The following is an 18468-nucleotide window of genomic DNA, read 5'->3' on the forward strand; positions in this document are numbered from 1 at the left end:
CATCTAAAGCAGCAAAAAGCCTAAAATATAGGGATTCAACTTTTTAGGTCAAAACATGGAATTCTCGAGTTCCGGTCGAAGCTGGTCGGTAGTACAAGTTTAAACCCTAGGTTTGCATCCCGAAAAAGCAAAAAGCCTAAAATCTAGGGATTTAGCTTTTTTAGGTCAAAACTTGGAATTTTCGAGTTCCGGTCGAAGCTGGTCAGTAGTACAAGTGTAAACCCTAGGTTTGCATCCCGAAAAATAAAAAATCCTAAAATCTAGGGATTTAGCTTTTTTAGGTCAAAACTTGGAATTTTCGAGTTCCGGTCGGAGCTGGTCAGTAGTACAAGTGTAAACCCTAAGTTTGCATCCCGAAAAAGCAAAAGGCAGACATCCCTAAAAAATAGGAAAAACTTTCTAAAAATAGCCATACCGGGGATCGGGCTAAAAAGGCCAAAAACGAAACTTCCTAAAAAACAAGAAAAAGCAAAAAAAGCAAACTTTCTAAAAATAGAAAGTTGTCCAAATTCGTCCAAATCAATTGCGATCTTCGTCCTTTGGTCTCTCTAAGCACTCTGGTGGTGTTCATACTCCGGAATCACATAACTTGCAAAAACTAACTTTCAATCGTTAGGGCTTGAAATGCTCTGAACTGGACAAGGCTTGGTGAAACTGCAGCAAAAGGTCACAGGATGATAACAAAACCCTAGAAAGCAGGAAAATCAGAGGGTCCCCAGTAGCAATGGGGCGATGTGTGAAAAAGGTCACAACAGGTATGCAATATATAATACCCGAAGGGGTGCGACAAACCGTCGTGTCCAACTGCCCTTCGGGAAGACTAACTGACTGCCGTAACCCATTATTACCGACGACAACATAACATAATACAACAACATAACATAATGATTATTCCCGACAACAGGTTCAGGTCAAAACATTGAACTGATTCATGTCCATGACAATCACAATGAGCACCTTACTTAGGTCAATCTGTGGATAATTGAGGAGGTTGGACATCACAAATACAGATGTGTAGACTCGATTGGACATGGATTAAAGGTGTGTTTAAGACAAAGTTGGTTAGACTACTTAGAAATATATGATCCCTAAAACCACATCTTGACCGATTGGATTTCTGAGGCTCTGAGACCTGCATGATAGGTTTCGACTGAGAAGTGTTAGAATCACTGGAAGATATATTTCAAGACTTAGTTTTTGAAACATGTTCCATTTTCTTGGATGCTTTTTCTTCTTTTGTGACACATATTTTTACGAAACACACTTTCTTTGTAACACATTGTTTACTTGAGACATATGAGGGGACACAACAATCTATTCTTACCAACTCCCGTCTGTGCTGAAGTGGTGGGTGTGCTATGAAAAATATCAACTTTCGTAGTACCTGTCTGTATATTTAATTGATTTTGCAACTTATTGATCTTTTCTTAACAACATATAATGAGTAGAAAATTGTATGGAGATGGGTTTTGTATTGTCATGAACACTGCAATATTAAGTCTGCCTTATGTTTTGTACTTACGTTGATTCGAAATGATAACATATTTCAAAGATAAAAGGTGGTCATGATTAAAGGAAGTAAAGCAAACAATATGAATAAGAGTCACACACATGCAAATATGAGTTGAGTAACATCAATAATGCTTGGAAAACAAAGAGAAGGGTGTTGGGTCTTGGCCTTGGACCTTGAACAAAAAATGAATTAGAGTTTACAAGTCACAAATTTTACAGCTTGTATCTCCATGCACACAGATTGCTTCTTACAAACAATTTTATGTGTTTTTAAAATTCGCCCATGCAGCATGGATTTTCTTTTTTTTTTCCAAACTTCATTTTTTCAAATTAAACAAATGCACTTCTAAAACAGATGCCCCCTTCAAAACTTGCTTATTTGAACATGAAAAGTGATGGTCCCTATTGCCCTGTACAAACAAAGCAAAGGTAATGGATCTTTCTATCAATGGATAAAACAACTTGCTTCCTCTTTTTGTTTTTAAATGCTCAATATCATCATGCAACTTTCATCAATTCCTAGTAAACATAACAATACCATTTCTGTAATTGTTGTCTCCCTTCTATACAATTCTTTTAACAGACTTGCATCAACCATGCACTGCTCAGTTGAACACGATAATATTTTTATATGAACAAAAGTGTAATCAACTGTCTCAATCAACATTTGCAATAACTGATGGACATATTTGTTGATTGTACTTGCCTGCGGCAGGGAGGGAGCAGCAGTACTTCCTTCGCAGATAATCCACAGATATGGTGGAGAATTGGCAGTAGATTTTGTATAGATCCAGAAGGCATTGACCGTGTACAAGGTATAGTTTGCAAATAATCTACAAACCTTGTACATCAATTAATTTGTGGCACTACTTTACTAGCCATCTTGACTACATGGGTGTCAGCAGATGAATGACAGTTCAATTAAAATAAACTTATTAGAGTTTGCATACCAAGGAAAATCCTTGGGTGCATGGTTGAAGCATCTTTTCACCAGTCTTTCACAGATTGTATGCAGACAGAGATGACTTTCATGTACTGCAGAATTGCACTATCAAATCTTCTTTTTGCAGAGAATATGGTGACAATCAACATGATGGGCAGTGTATATTTATTGAAGTCTCTTTGTGCTGGCAATCAATTCAATGTGCAAAGATTAACAATCACCATTCCACTTTGGTAGTCAAATCCACAATTCAATAGCTTCACATGACTTTGCATACCAAGAAGGAATGTGTTGTTTATCTAGAATCTGTAAGCAAACAAAGTAACAACCTCTTGCAGAACCCTCATGGGCTGGCTTTTCCAATTGGAAATCTAACTGCCTCTTCATCAATAAATGGACCAGACTGCTGCTTTAAAAAATTCCTCTATTGCTAAAACCATCAACTTGGCTTTGACACCACATGGTTTATGGAGGAAGAAGAAGAATAAACAGAACATTCATGACAATGTCGAGTTCACTTTCTCGTTTCTGTTTTAATCAAACAATGTATAATAGGAGTATATAAAAGACAGCATGAAGTATCCACCCTCTCAACCAGCAGGGCAACCACCTTATAGTTAATTAAGATGTGGTTTGTGCATAAAGAAGAGATATGAAATATATGGTAGGAAATAATTAAAGTATGAAAAGTGAGCATATATCCCACAATTCCATCTTACACATCGTCATTGCTAGTATTGTTTTTCTTTTACATGATTGATTAAGTTTTTAGGGTTTGGGGACTCCCTCTTGTCCCAGAGGGCAACCAAGGCATGCCCAACTGCCCCTTGGCTGTCTTGGGGATGACACGGAGTTTCCTGGTTAGCCCTTGCTTAAGGAATGTACCTAGGGAAGTTCTCTTCAACAGGTGGCATTGTAGGTATGGTGGGGAGACATCTTGTCCTAGTCACCCCCTACACAAGGAAACGTACCCAGGGATGCTCCCTCCAACTGTTGCCATTTGAGGGATGGTGGGGAGACTTGTCCTTGTCCTGAAGTCTTCAAGACACCCCTGTTCCAGAAACTCTAGGTTTTAAGGAGCAGCATATCTGTTGGAACATTGCTTTAGTATTTAAAAATTAATAACAGATACTAAATAATATGCAAATATTACTTTTATCAGATTAAAAGAAGAAATTAAAAATATATCTAATATTTTGAAATTCTAATACTATAACCCTTATATTTAATATTTATCAGTTCTTTTTAAATTAAAAATAAAAATATAGTCTGTTGGAACATTGCTTTAGTATTTAAAAATTAATAATAGATACTGAATAATATTCAAATATAACTGTTATCAGATTAAAAGAAGATATTAAAATCATATCTAATATTTTTAAATTCTAATACTATAACCTTTATATTTAGTATTTATCAGTGCTTTTTAAATTAAAAATAAAAATAAATATTAAATAATTTTAATTTATCTTATAATAAAAAAGGTAAAGGTTAAATGTCATAAATTAAAATCATAATATAAAAATCTCAATATTTAAAAATAAAAAACCCAAAAAGCTATTAGAATAATTAATTCTTTTAGTCAGTTACCTTTTTAGTGGTTCTATTAATGGGTCATTTAGTTAGTCATCTAGCTTTTTAGTTCGTCATAACAGTTGTCGACTTATTTAGCCTTTTAGTTCGATTAGTCTTTTAAGTGCAACTATTGCTTCTTTTATAAGAATGCATAGTTTGCTTTTTAGATTTTAGCTTTTAGCTTTATGTAGTGCTTTAAGCGTTTTAGCTTCATGTTGAAGCTGTGTATTAATGGTTCGTTCTTTTTAGAACACTGTCTTGTAATTCCTTTATATACGCTTGTATATTTGTTATTAATTAATTCAATATCATCCGATTATTTTATTCAATTATTTTTCATGGTATCAGAGCGGGTTGATGGGATTTTTTAGAATTTGCTGAATTTTTTAATAAAAAAATTGTAACCTTCCTATCTAGATTTTTTTTTCGGGAAATTTTTTAATCAAATTTTTTATGAAAAAATTGTTGGGAGTTTTCTTGTTTTCACGGTTTCTTCATTTGCAATTTTCACGATTCAATGTCATGTTTGTTTTTTTGGCCCGCCTAGGGTTTTTTGGCGACTGGGATCTTTGCGGTTTTTGCCACGTGGCAGCAAGTTTTCTTCCGCATTTAAAAAAACGCGACAGATTTTCCGGTGTCTTTTTTTTCCTACTCGACCTTTGTGTTTTTTTACCGCGATTTTTGGCTTTGGGCGTGTGATGTGATCTGCAGGAGTCGCGATTTTCTGGGCAGAATTTTGAAAAGCGACGCGATTTTCGCGCCATTCCAATGTTTCAGATTTTGTGCAGCTATTTCTATTCTGATTTTTAATCAGATTCTTCTGTCTCGTGCCTTCACAAGGTTGATCTCGTTCAACCTCGTTTCCGTGATGGCATCTTAAACCAACATCATGTTGGAACACAGTTAGAAGCTCAACGGCCGCAACTACAACACTTGGAAAGAGCAATTGATTACGATATTTGAATATCGTTTCCTTGATCAGATTGTTTTGGGCAGGGCCTCTTGTCCTACAAGTCCCAAGGTTTTCACGATTTTTTCTTGAAATATTGTTTGTCGGTTTTTTGTTTTTTTCCACAAAAATCATGGGAAGGTTTTGGCATGTGATGTCTGGTGTTTTGCTGCGCGACATTTTACAGTTTTCACGATTTCTTCCTCAAAAATTGTTTGCAGGGTTTTCACGATTTTTTCCTCAAAAATTGTTTGCAGGGTTTTTCATGATTTTTTCCTCGAAAATTGTGCGTAGGGTTTATAATTTTTCCTTAAAAATTATTATCTGTAATCTGTGATGTTCATGTGGGATTTTGTTTATCTGGATTTTATTCCGTTTTTCCACAAAAACGATGATTTGTAACCACAGATTTCTTGGTTTTTCGATTTTCTCCTCAAATATCGTGAATTCTCTTTTGGAGGGTTCATGTTTCAGGGTTTGATGGTTTTTTCCACAAAAAATCATGCTTTTTGTTGTAATCAAGTTTGGGTCGCACCTGGAGTTGCCAGGGCGAACATCTGCAACTGTGGTATCTTGCAGTTTGTTTTGGAGTTTCTGGAACAAACAATGCTCAATACTCTTTTGCAAAAGTTTTTGTGGCTTTTTGTTAAAATCGTGATTGTTGCTCTTTGGACAGTTTGCCGATTTTTCCTCAAAATCATAGTTTTGTTGACGTGTCTGGAATCGCATTGCTGCAAACTCCATACGGCCAACACAGAATAGAATAACCAGCTGAGTATGCTATCCTCTCTTGAGATAAAGAAATCCCTAGTGCTGTTTTTTACGTTTGATCAAAGGGGATAACCTCAAGGTTTCGTTTGTCAGGTCTTGACTGCGGGATTTCTCAGTGGTTTGATGTGTTTATGCTGGAACCACAAGGGGGACTTACGGTGAGATAGGCGATTTATAGATAAGTTCCCTAGAATCTTTATGATCTTTCTTATCAAATGATTTCAGTTGAGTTGATACCAAAGAAACGGGACTCGGACTCGGCTCGGACTCGGCATCGGACTCGGCGTCAGACTCGGCTCCAGACTCGGTTGGACTTGGGAAAGTGAAAAGCTCAAGACATTTAGAGATTTTTAAAGATTTAAAACTTGTTTCAGACACCCTTTATTGAATACACCTTAAAGACACAAAAACATCATTAAACTCGGCTCATTTGATTACATACACTATACATCAATCACATAAGCATAAACGCAAATTGTAGCTGAAGAAAATAACAAACATAGATATATAAATATTGTCAAATGTATACAATATTACAAAACTCATGGAATAAAAAATCCATGTCATCATATGATCATCATCAAATGTTTCATACAAATACCAAGGGTAAATAGTAAATACTAAATACAACTACAAGTGTACAAGCCTATGGCTCAGAGGGCGTGCACCCTCTCGCCCTGGCCCCCTGCGAAGGCGTTTAAAGTAGGTCTTGGATGATTCAGCAGCCATAGTCGCTCCCCGTGACACCATGCCATGCTCACCAACATCAAGAACGGCTGTGTCATGCTCACCAACATCAGGAACAACTGTGTCACTCTGAGTCTCAGTATTTTCTGTCTCTGCTCATGCTCTCTACTCCTCCTCTGCCATGGCTACAGCCTCAGCCTCTATATCTACCTGGTCGATCTAATCAATGTCATTATCACTAAATACAGCTGTAGGAGTCCCAGGAGTTGTCTGATTCTCATTGGCCCACTCTGCTTCAAGATCAACCTCATCTAGAATGATAGGAGACATGTCAACTGTTGCATTCTTTCTCATTCTCAGGCGAAGGTTGTAGTGAACAAAGACGAGATCATTCATCTTTTCCACAGATAATCTATTGCGCCTCTTGGAGTGTATGTGCTCAAACATACTCCAATTGCGCTCACAACCTAATGCGCTGCATGGTTGGCTCAAGATGCGAATGGCCAACTTCTGAACATTTGGTGTCTCTGGGCGAAAAAAGTTCCACCAATGATCTGAGTTTGAAATGAGAAAAATAAATAAAATCAGTCTCACTCATGAACTCATTTAACAAGTTACAATATAGTATTGAATAAAACTAAAATTAAGCCTAACAATTTATTTTTACCTGGCATCATAGTTGTCCTACTGTCTTTGGCGATAGGATGAGAGAAGGTCTCCCCTTGTGCATCTGAGAACATCTGTAGCTCTCGAAAAAGGTCTATCTGAGAAGTACTAGCAGGTCCCATCTTCTCCATGATTGCATATAGCCCATTAAGGACCTCCGCATCAGCCTTGAAAGAAGGGATAAAACGGAATGCCGGATTTAGATAATAGGCTGCCGCATGGATGGGCCTATGAAGCTGATGATGCCATCTCCTATCAATGATCTCCCAAATGGGACCATACTTGCTCTCATCTGCTCCATAGACGAATCTGATGGCCTCCTTTGCCCTATCCATGCCCTCATATATATAGCCCATTGCGGGCTTATCTCCATCCGCAACTCGCAACAAAACCACCAAGGGCTTAACAAACTGCAAAATTGAAAATATTGTGTAATTTAGAAAAATGAGCAAATAAGAGAATACATATAATAAGTTATAAAACATGAAGTTAAATTGTAGAATTTATAAAAAAATTACCTTCAGTATCTCATCACAAGGGACCCAAAAGCCTTGCTCATAAAAAATGCAGTCTGCCATCTCTATCCCATCTCAAGGCAAACTTAGACCTAAGCATGGACTGCAATGTGAGGAAGTTTGTGGCAAATCTTGTGATTCCTGGACGATGCAACTCCTTCTGCTCTGTGTATTGTCTCATAAGAGCCAACACCCATGAATGATTATATACAAATTTGCAGACATTTCTTGCCCTTTCTACACATCTCTTGACCCATGGGATTTTTCCAATATCCTCCAACATGAGGTCAATGCAATGAGCAGCACATGGAGTCCAAACTATAGATGGGTGCCTCTCCATCAATAGTCTACCTGTAGCAACATAATTTGTTGCATTGTAAATTGTAATTAATGGAGGTACAAACTACAAGATAGTAATTAATTTGCAAACAAAATTAGTTTGTAATCAAAAGTTTACCCGCAGCAACATAATTTGTTGCATTGTCGGTCACCACCTATACCACGTTCTCCTCACCCACATCTTCAATCACCTCCTCTATCTGCTCACATAGGTAGGTGGCATTCTTGCAATGGGCGGAGGCATCAATGGACTTGATGAAAATGGTGCCCCCTGAAATAAAAAAATAAAGCTAGGTCAATGATCATTCAATAAACCATTAGATAAAAAATAAAAAATTAAAGACTATATGAAACTAAAATTAATCAATCACCTGCGGAAGAAACAAGAAAATTAAGGAGAGTTCTATTTCTCCTATCCGTCCAACCATCAGTCATGATGGTGCAACCTTTAGTGCTCCATATGTGGCGTTGTTCATCTAAATCCTTTTTCACATCATCCACCATTTGAGACAAAATGGGTCCCCTCAAATCACTCTCACTAGGGGCTTTGAACCCCGCCCCGCATATGGTAATGGCATCATCCATTTGTTGCCAATAAGGAGACCTGTCGCAAAGAAACTCAATGAGATAAGTATAAAAATTCAATGAGATAAGTTAAGTATAAAAATTAAAACAATCAAAGTTATCAAACATAAAAGTTAGTAAAACATTCACCTTGGCTACAAAGAATGGAATACAGCTATAGCTCCAAAACCTACCAATTGCCATTTTAGCAGCATCATGGACCTCCTTGTTCCAACCCATGCCCTCAAGCGACGGTTGGGACCCAGGAGTAGTGCGAGGCACAAAGAAGGAAATCAACCTAGATTTACGAATCCTAGGTCCAATGGTAACATTCCCACTACAACTACTAGTGATAGGAGCATGAGAAGTGGCGGTGGCACTGCCACTTATAGAAGCAGAAGCAGAAACGGAAGCACTAGCAGTAGCAAACTGAGTGGGACGATATGGAGGTAAGGAAGAAGGGCCTCCAACACAACCTAACTGTGTCCCTCTTCCTAAAACTGTCTCTCTCCCAATGGCCGCTCGATCCTCCTTTTGTTTCTTTTTTCTTTCAATCTCCTCAACCATTACATAACAATCACGTACGGCCTCAGGGACTGCTTTTAGGCATGGTTCGGCATCATGTCCACGCACACCAGCAATATGGTATTTCAGCCTATATATACCTCCATGGAATATTGTTTTGCAAAACATACATTTTGTTTGCCCCTTTCCTTGCCCTGGAAAATCCTCATGATATTTCCAAGCAGGTTCCTTTCTCATGGGGGGTCTAGAAGCTGAAGTAGACATTTTAGGATAGTTTTGTGAAACTTGAAGTTGAGGCAAATAATAAAGTGAAGTTTGCTGCAATAAAACATTACAAATACAAAATAAAATTAATACATACATTCAAAAAAACTAAAGTAGGGTTTGTAAATTTTATTTTTTTAAAATTGTAGGGTTTGTCAAACCCTACTTTAAAAAAAATAAAATTTACAAACCCTACATACAACCCTACATAGTACAACTACATACTACATGCTACATACAAATTACAAACATACAAAAGATCTTGCATACAGGAAAATGTAAAACTTTCAAAATAAATGAATAGAAAATGGATTTTTTGCATACAAAAAACAAAATAATGTTCAAACAAACAATCTTACCTCTTACAACAAGCTTGAAATGAGCTGCAAACTCTTCCTATCCAACTCTTGATGCACCAAATCGAAACACAATGCAGCTCCAATGTGACAAATTGAAGAAAACTTGAGCTTCCTCCTTGCTGGTTTTTCTTCTATGCACCCTTGTTTTTCTTCCCAACTCACTTTACTCTTCCTTTTTTTGCAAGTGAATGAAATGAAAGTCACTTTAGGGCTAGAAGACAATTAACATTAAAAAACGGATTTAAAAAAACTTTGCAAACTAATTTTTTTTTGTGTTTTAACTTATGCCAACGCCGGTCGAGTCTAGGGCTCGAGACTCGCCGAGTTTGGGCCAAACTCGCCAACTCGGCGAGTCTGGCGAGTTTACTCGCCAGACTCGGACGAGTCCGAGTCCGAGCCCCTGGGACTCGGCAGGCCTGACTCGGATTCGGACTCGCTGAGTCTGGGCGACTCCGGGCAAGTCTCGTTTCTCTGGTTGATACTGTTTTCAATGGGACTGCAGATTCTCTTGATAAAAAAGGGGAAAAGGGAGGGAAGGAAGAGAAAGAGAGATACATGAAATACAAATTTTAGCTAAGATAGTAGATTCATTAAACAGACAGACACTTGCAAATAACTAGACTAAGCATCACCAACTACTTAAGCACAATGTTCGCATAAATCTAGTGCAATCTTCAAAGGAAAATAAGATTTTCATGTTATCAACTACAACATTAGAACTTTTACATTCATAGTGTGTATTCAATTACCGAACTAAGCATGAAAGGTTCAGATTAACCATGCAGAGAGAAAGGCAATCAGCCATTCCCCAATGGTGTGAACTACGAGGATTCTATCAGATGTTTGTTTGAAAATACTATATAAAGGAAATAAACATAACTGAAAATTTTCTAAATTAGTGAACAAGGAGACCATGCACTCACAAGGAAATTTGGAAACAATCTTAACTTTGCATTAAATCCTGTAAATTTCGCCAGAGCTTTTGCAACAATCCAAGAACTTCTTACAAAATGAGGGAAACCAGTCCCCTTTAAATAGGCTTCAAAAAAGGATGAATGGCCCAGATCTAATCTAAACGAGTGACCTAGATTCATCCATAAAACATGGCTGCCCATACCCATAAATGGGAGACAAATATCAACAACCACCCCAAAATGAGCAATAACTACCCAAAAAGGATAATTAAAACATATCCAAAATTATCCAAAAAGGTGCGTTCATAAAGTTTTACATCTCAGTTGACTTGAAAGTCAAATATGACCCTTTTGGCCAAAAGTGCACTTTCCAAAATTTAAAAAGGAAAAAAGTGCATTTTTAGGAAAGCACTTTTTCTTTTCCAGTTTCAAATTCTTGTATCAAAAATTGACTTTCTTCATGCAAATATTCCTACTAGAGATCTCGACCTGCTGCACGTTCCTCACGAACATACTCCTGGAACCTTATGCATAATTTGAAAAGCAAACTGAATGAAGGCATAGGAGGATGGTGAATTTTATATTGCATGCCTTCGAGGTATTAGTCTACCTGCTTCAAACCATCGAGCTCACGGGTCTCCTCTGCCCTTTGCTCTCCTTCAACGGTAGAGTCATCTTTGGTTGTATTATGGAGCAGCAACTCATGGCGACTTTGTTGCGTGGGTTCATGCACTTTGATCCCTTGAATGGATGGAATCTCTCCTTTCTCTATTGGGTTACCCGGTTGGGTTGATTCAATGGCTCTTAGCTTAGCTTCTAAAATGTCGGGTGTGGGAGGATCATCAATTCCAAACGCATCAATGTCACTTTGAGAAGGTAGAGCAGGTATATAATCTAATTCCACTACATCGTCGGACAATCTGGGGTCCTTTGACGATGAAGTGACCTTCTTATAGGAATCTTTTCCCTTCTCGTTCTCTTGGACGTCCGAGTCCCGTTGCAAGCCTTAGCCTTTTTTCTCTTCTCAGGTTTCTCAATTTCTTCTTTGGGTGCATTGGACGTTCCTTCATCTTCGAAAGACTGAGAATCGAGGCTGCCCATTAGGTGGTAAGTGAATTGGACTCCCTCATGAATTAGCCTCTCAATCTACTGATGTAACCATTGGTCTGTGTATCTTGCTGGGGCTGCCATGACTGCCTCAAAATCAGTGATTGGGTCCTGTGACCAATCAACACTTGGCAAAAGATGCCTTACTGCCTCAAATTCTCGGACTTGAAGGCAATTCCGTGAATCTGTGAGTTGATCTGGGACCCGGCGATATTCAAAGAGCTGCATTTGCTGCACACTCAGCCTAGAATATTCACGTCTCCAAACTTCGTAGTCATCAGAGCAATTTTTTCAATAGTCTTCAATTGATTCCTTTGCTCTGTACCGCTTGCCATAGGCTCTCTTCGCCAGATTATCGTGATTGAAATATTTTCTCGGAAAATGGTACTGTAGGCCATAAGAGGCCAGCTCTGCGAGAGATTCCTCTGCTAGGGTGGGGGTCTTCAGGTGGACATCCTGGTTGCCTATGATCATGGGGAACGCGAATCCAGCTTGCTTGCTTTCTCGGAGTAAGATGTCGGCCGGACGTGACTCCCTTGCGACCTCCATAAGAACTATTTCGTCGGTTGGGTACCGTGGAAGTCGGAGAGGGGCACCATCAAAGCCCACTATTCGGATATAGGAGAACCTTGGGAACTGGATGAACCAGGCCCCATATCTCTGTACTAGAATAGTAGCCTGCTCTGAGAGCCTTATGTGTAATCCTCCCTGCATTAACCTGACCAGGCGCATTGTGAAGGCATCACTGACGCGCTCATATTGGCCAACTGCATAAGCTGGGCTGCTCTTTTCTCTCTGAGCTATATCTTGGTAATGCAGCTGCATAAGCTAGACCTTTACCTGACCAGGCCCATTCTCGATTTCACCTTTCATTATCAAACCTGGCAGCGGTTGGTTCTTGGCGAACATGTAGACCAAATAAGAGGTCATAGTGAAGTATTTCTTTGTTTCAAGCTCTATCAGCTGAGTGTGGGTGTTGTCACTTATGATCTGGGCCCAGTCAAACTTAGACTACCTAGCGAAGACTTGCTCTGTGAAATAAAACATCCACTCTTCAAAGTAGTTGGATTTAGGAAGTCCCATAACTCGGCTGAGTAATGTGACCATATCCCCATGCTCATTATGAAAATCACTTCTGGGGGTCTTTTTCACAATCCTGGCGCTCGGAAGCCTTCTCTCCTTGAACCACTCTTTGTTGATCAGTGCTCTGCATCGGGCCGGATTCATATCGTATGCCCCCTGTGCTTCATCTATAGTCGTGGCTGTGGGATTGTTTGGGAAGGGAATGTCGAATGCATCGCCAATGGCCTCAGGAGTGAAGTTGGCGAGAGTCATATTCTCGAGGAGCACCAATCTGGAATTTGGTTGATAATGCCGGGCAGCCTCTACTACTAACTCATAGTTCTGTACTGTTGGAGGAAATCCCGCCGCCTGGGCGATGCCACTTTCCACCATCTGTCTAGGCTTGCCATATGCATTAGGGGAGAAGAACCCGATTCCTGAAGTCCTGGATGTCGATATGGCCTAGTTCGGTATCACCGATATTGTCCCAGACGCTCTGAACTTTTGACTCCCTCAATCCTCCTCTTTGATACTGATACTTCATCCTTTCAACTTTGTGTGGGATATCTGATTTGGGGGCTCACGATGTCTTGGCTGCAGCGGGCGTCTTTGATGATTCTACTGCCGATTTAGGCATTTATCCTGCACAGCCGGATGCGGATTACGAGGTGATACAAAAGAAGTAAGGCAGGTTAGATAGAGAATACTCCAGCATTCACGGATTAATTCAAAATTTAGATTGGACATGGAGCGACATTTCTAGCTAAGAGCTTGATTGATTTGAACCAAAGTATTCATGAAGCTTTTGATCACGAATTTATACTTGAGCATTTTCTGGATTAATTTTCAACAGGGACAAAGCTCGAAAAATTCTCCAAGTGTGAAAATGCAATTTCTGGTTAAATCTTAGGAGCAAATTCTAATTTTGACTGCTTTGCACAATGTTTTACAAGCAGAAAAAGATGCGAATTTCGAAAATTTAAGCATTTTAATCAGATTTCGCACACACATCTATTTGAGTTATAAGCATTTTAGATGATCAAGAGAGACGAAGCGTACTTACCTGATGAGAGTGGATGGCGAGAAATTGCCCAATTTGCTGCGCAAAGACGAATGGACAGCTCTGCAAAGTTTGGAATTTCAACGGTTATCCTTTAATTCAAATTTTCGCGTATGCTGTTTGAAAGGAATTTATCATTTTAGACTAAGCGATTTTTAGCTTGGGCAATTGGTAATCTGAACTTGAGTGACTGGAATGGTTTGTGCAGTGTTTTACCTTGAATGTGAATCACGCGAAATTGGCTCTGTCTCTCTTTAACCCTTACACGATCCCTTTCTTACGCAAACTTCGGCAGTATGGAGGGGTTTTACAAATTCGAATTGCATTTTCCTTGATGAAATGCTTGAGCGCTCTCACACAAACTTTAGACCTAAGCGACTTTCGGGGGGGAATGGAGGATTTTTATTAACTTCGAATTCCTTACTTGCCCTACACGTTGCAGTTTTGAAGTTTTATGGCAAATTTCGGAGCTATGGCACTGTTTTGCAAACTTAAACTGCATTTTCTAACCCTAAGGGCAAACTTCGGACCATTGGGCGCCCCTTTGCAAGCTATACAAACTTCGGATCCCAAGGCATCCTTCGCAATTTTCGCGTCTTTTGGCAAAACTTCGGAGTTTTCATGAACTTCGGACCATAATCGCATTTTGGAATTTCGTGACTTTTGCCCACTTAAATACACTTCGGACCATTCCTCGTTCTTTGGGATTGTTTGGGAGTTTTTTAAATGTTTATGTTAACTAAAGGATTTTCGAACCATCTGCCCATTTTCGCAAATTTCAGAGTGTTTAACGTTTTGGCGAACTGGAGGCATTTTCGGACCACGCAGCGCCTTTTGCAACTCGAAAAAACCTCGGACCTCAAGCCCATTTTTCGCAAATTTCGGAGTGTTTAACGTTTTGGCGAACTGGAGGCATTTTCGGACCACGTAGCGCCTTTTGCAACTCGAAAAAACCTCGGACCTCAAGCCCATTTTCGCAAATTTCGCAGTGTTTAACGTTTTTTGCAACTTTATCATATTTTCAAATTTTGGCCCCAAGGTCTAAAATTAGGTGACTTAAGTGAATTTCGGACCATTTGGGGTCTTTTGCAAACTGAAGGTAAATTTTGGACCTTTTGCCAATTTTTGGGATTTTTGAATTTTTTTTGAGAATTTTACCCCAGGGTCCGAAATTCGGCCCCATAAGGCAATTTTGGCAACTTTAAGCGAAATTTCGGACCTAGACCAGTTTTCGTAATTTTAACAAATTTTGAAATTTCTCTCAATTGGCCTGAAAGTCCAAAATTTTACTCCTAGAGCGATTTTGGCGATTTAAACTCTCTTCTTGAGAAGCGCAAGCTTGGGCACTTGGGCAAGTTTTGCCAACCTTGGCATTTTGGCCAAGAAATTCGCTCCTTCATCAGCAGGCGAAAATCATCCTTCATTCAAATCCCACAAACATCTTAAAGACAAACCTTATGCAATCTATCTCATCGCTCTTGTGCGAAAAACGACAACTTTGGGTCCTCGTGCGACCTTCAGACGCACTGCTCTTTGCTTGGTGGGCTTCGCCAATCTTTATCACCTTATGCCTATCCAAGGCGATTTCACAATTTTGAACAAACTCTTGGCATTCGTGCCCGAGGGCTAGACTAGCCTAATGGATTCATCGGCTCTTTTCTTTGACATCTCCACTTCACAGACCAGTCGTGGACTCGCTCGAAAGGACGCGAGATGCTCTGCGCGAACTTTAACAGGGTGAAGATGAAAGGCTCAAAAACAGGAAGGGGGACCTTGTCGGCAACAGGGAGCGTGTGGAACACACAACAAATGGTGACTCTGCTGGAGAAATGCTCCGAGTCATTTCGGGGACGCAAGTCCGGATCAAACCCAGGATCTCTGGTTAACCACCACGATTGAGACGAGAAAAGGAGAAAAGTCTTTCAAAACGAGAGTGTTAAGGGTCAAATCGAATCACACACAAATCAGATTAACTAGTGTGTGCAAGTGGAGTTTATTCCAGCTTAGAAAAAGTTGAGGCATCAATGTTTCACCGTGTCGAGATGCCCAGCGAGATGATACTTCAAAAGCAACTTGGATAGAGCCCTGCTGCCAGCAAGCGTTCATAGCCCCGACGGAGTTATCGCCTGTTAGCTCACAGAGACTGCTCTGTTTCCGGCAAGAAAGTTTTACTTTTTTGCTCTGTACCCGCAGAGATGCCTGCATTCCCATTTGCCAATCTTATGCTTGGTGTCAAATTGATTTCAGAGCACTTTGCTCCTGATTCTTTTCTCTATTCTCTTTTCTCTTTTTCTTGGCATAGTAGACAGTGAAGCCTACGCGGGATTGAGTGTAATAGTGGTCGTTGAAGCATAGCCTCGAACCTTTCATTGATGTAGTGTCCCTTGGATTAACAACTAATTGTATGCGATTTTAAAATGTGTTTGTGCAGTAATCACGATGTCGGGGATAGCTTTTGACAAAAACAAGATCTTGCAGAGAAAGGTCATCTAGATTAAACCGACTTCATCATCGGGTGCTCTATCAATCAAGAGTTCTCCTCGAGCTTGGATCCTAGAAGTAGAAGGTTACAGAAATCCGGCATCGCACCAAATCTGTACACGACATAGGCTTCCTTTCAAAATCGACAGGGATCCCGAAGCAAAACAGGAAAGCAGGAAACTAAACTAAAACAGGAAACGGAAACCTAAACTTTTATATACAGCGGAAAGGCTTCGAGAAACCTAAGGTTGGAAATAATGCTTGAGGAATTGACCATTCACAGGCAAGGGGACGTCCTCACTTGTTAGGGTCCTGATTCGGAATGCATTCTCTCCCAAAATTTCAGAAATCTAGAAAGGACTGAGCCACAGATTATCAAACTTGTTGTGCTCTCCTTTCCGTTCATGAGCTTTGTCCCAACAAAGGACGAGGTGAGAAATGTGGAAGGCTTTTACTTTTGCCCGTCTGTCGAACCAACGCTTGACCACTTCTTGGTGTTTGCCAAAATTATCTATGGCGTTGTCTCTCTTTTTTTCCAAATATAACAGTTGGGACAACCTGGCCTCCACGACATTGTCGATTCCTAGATATTCTCTCATGAATTGCAAAGTTGGTATCCTTAATTGTATAGGAAAGACAGGGTCAAGGCCATATACCAAATGGTATGGTGAAGTTTTAATGGCGGCCTTACATCTGGTGCGTTCTGCCCAAAGGGCAAATCGGAGTTGGGTGTGCCAATCTTTCGGATTCTTGTCTAGAAGTTTTTTGATCACTTGCAGCAGGTTCTTGTTAGTGGGTTCTGCTAAACCGTTACCCTGGGGGTAGTAGTTAGATGAAAATTTTAAGGTAATCCCATAATCAAAGGCCTAATTTGAAAATTTTAATGATGCAAAAGTGGAACCATTATCATAGACTAAAGCATGAGGACAGCCAAAACGTGTAATAATGTGCTCTTCTAAAAATTTAATAACAGCATCAGCATTGCATTGCTTCAAAGACTGAGCTTCAAACCACCTCGTACAATAATTGGAAGCGGTTAGGATATACTTGTGTTGCGCAGAGGAGGGTGGGTTGATCGTACCTATGAAGTCAAGCGCCCATTGGCCAAACGGTTTTACCTCTATGACCGGTCGGAGTGGCATGGCTGGGGTTCGCTCCTTAGTTGCAGATACTTGGCAAATATGGCAGATCTTCACATGTTCATGGGTGTCCCGGAATAAGGTAGGCCAATAATAGCCTGCCCTGAGGATCTGGTGGGTTGTTGCTAAGCCTGACCCATGACCTGTTCCAAACTTAGTATGGAACTGCTCTATAATTTGGCGTGCTTCATCTCTGTTCACGCATCTTAGGTAGATGCCCTCATGGTTTCTTCGATACAAGACAACACCTTGCAGCATGAAACGACTGCTCTTCATCCTTAGTGCCCTCTTCTATACTGGGTTAAGGTGTGATGGACATTTTTGATTAAGAAGATAGAAGGTTATGTCATCATACCACTTGTCTGGCGAGGCTTGCTCAATTAGGTATTGCTGATTTACGATTCTTGATCATTCGGATGTGAGAGTTTGCGTCAAAGCTTGACCTCGTACTAGCTTCATGGGCTGGATTTCAATGTCATACTCCTGGATGATGGTCACCCATTTGCCTCTCCTTTCACCTAGCTCATTCTGCATCAACAATGTCTTTACGGCAACGTCCGACACTATGGCATATATCTTACTTCTCAGTATATAATGCCGGAATTTCCTGATAGCTTTGACTAGCGCATAAGCTTGCTTCTCAATATTCGGGTATCTTAATTCAGCTTCTTTCAACGGAGTGCTCGTGAATGCTATCGGGTGTTCTCCCTCTTCTTCCTTTCGCCGAGTCAGAATTGCTACACAGGTGTGTTCAGAAGCGAAAGAATATATATAGAATGGCCTTAGGTAGTCTGGGCTTACCAAAACTGGCGCCTGGACAATAGCTTGTTTGATCTCTTCAAATGCCTTCTTGGTCACTGGGGTCCATTCTATCTTAGCGTCTTTCTTTAGCATGTCATTGATCGGGCGAACTATTTCAGCAAATCCAGTTATGAATTTTCTAACAAAATTTATCTTCCCAAAATATGACTTAAGTTCTTTTTCGCTTGTGGGGAGATTGATTTGCAATATAGCTTTGATTCTATCAGGATCAATT

The 18468-nt window shown here is 39.9% G+C and overlaps 1 protein-coding gene and 1 long non-coding RNA gene across 4 annotated transcripts in view; one reads left to right on the plus strand and one right to left on the minus strand.

Annotated features, from left to right (window-relative positions):
* The window catches only part of LOC131028835 (uncharacterized), a 246320-nt gene that overhangs the window by 167862 nt on the left and 59990 nt on the right, over positions 1 to 18468 (plus strand). The gene's annotated exons all lie outside the window — the stretch shown is intronic.
* Positions 7655 to 8529, minus strand: LOC131876333 (uncharacterized). Its single transcript, XR_009372580.1, has 3 exons — positions 8329 to 8529; positions 8076 to 8228; positions 7655 to 7969 (listed from the first exon to the last, which is right to left on the minus strand). It is a non-coding gene; the product is annotated as an uncharacterized LOC131876333 (long non-coding RNA).

The sequence above is a fragment of the Cryptomeria japonica genome, chromosome 5 (assembly GCF_030272615.1).
Source record: "Cryptomeria japonica chromosome 5, Sugi_1.0, whole genome shotgun sequence".
Classification (NCBI taxonomy): domain Eukaryota; kingdom Viridiplantae; phylum Streptophyta; class Pinopsida; order Cupressales; family Cupressaceae; genus Cryptomeria; species Cryptomeria japonica.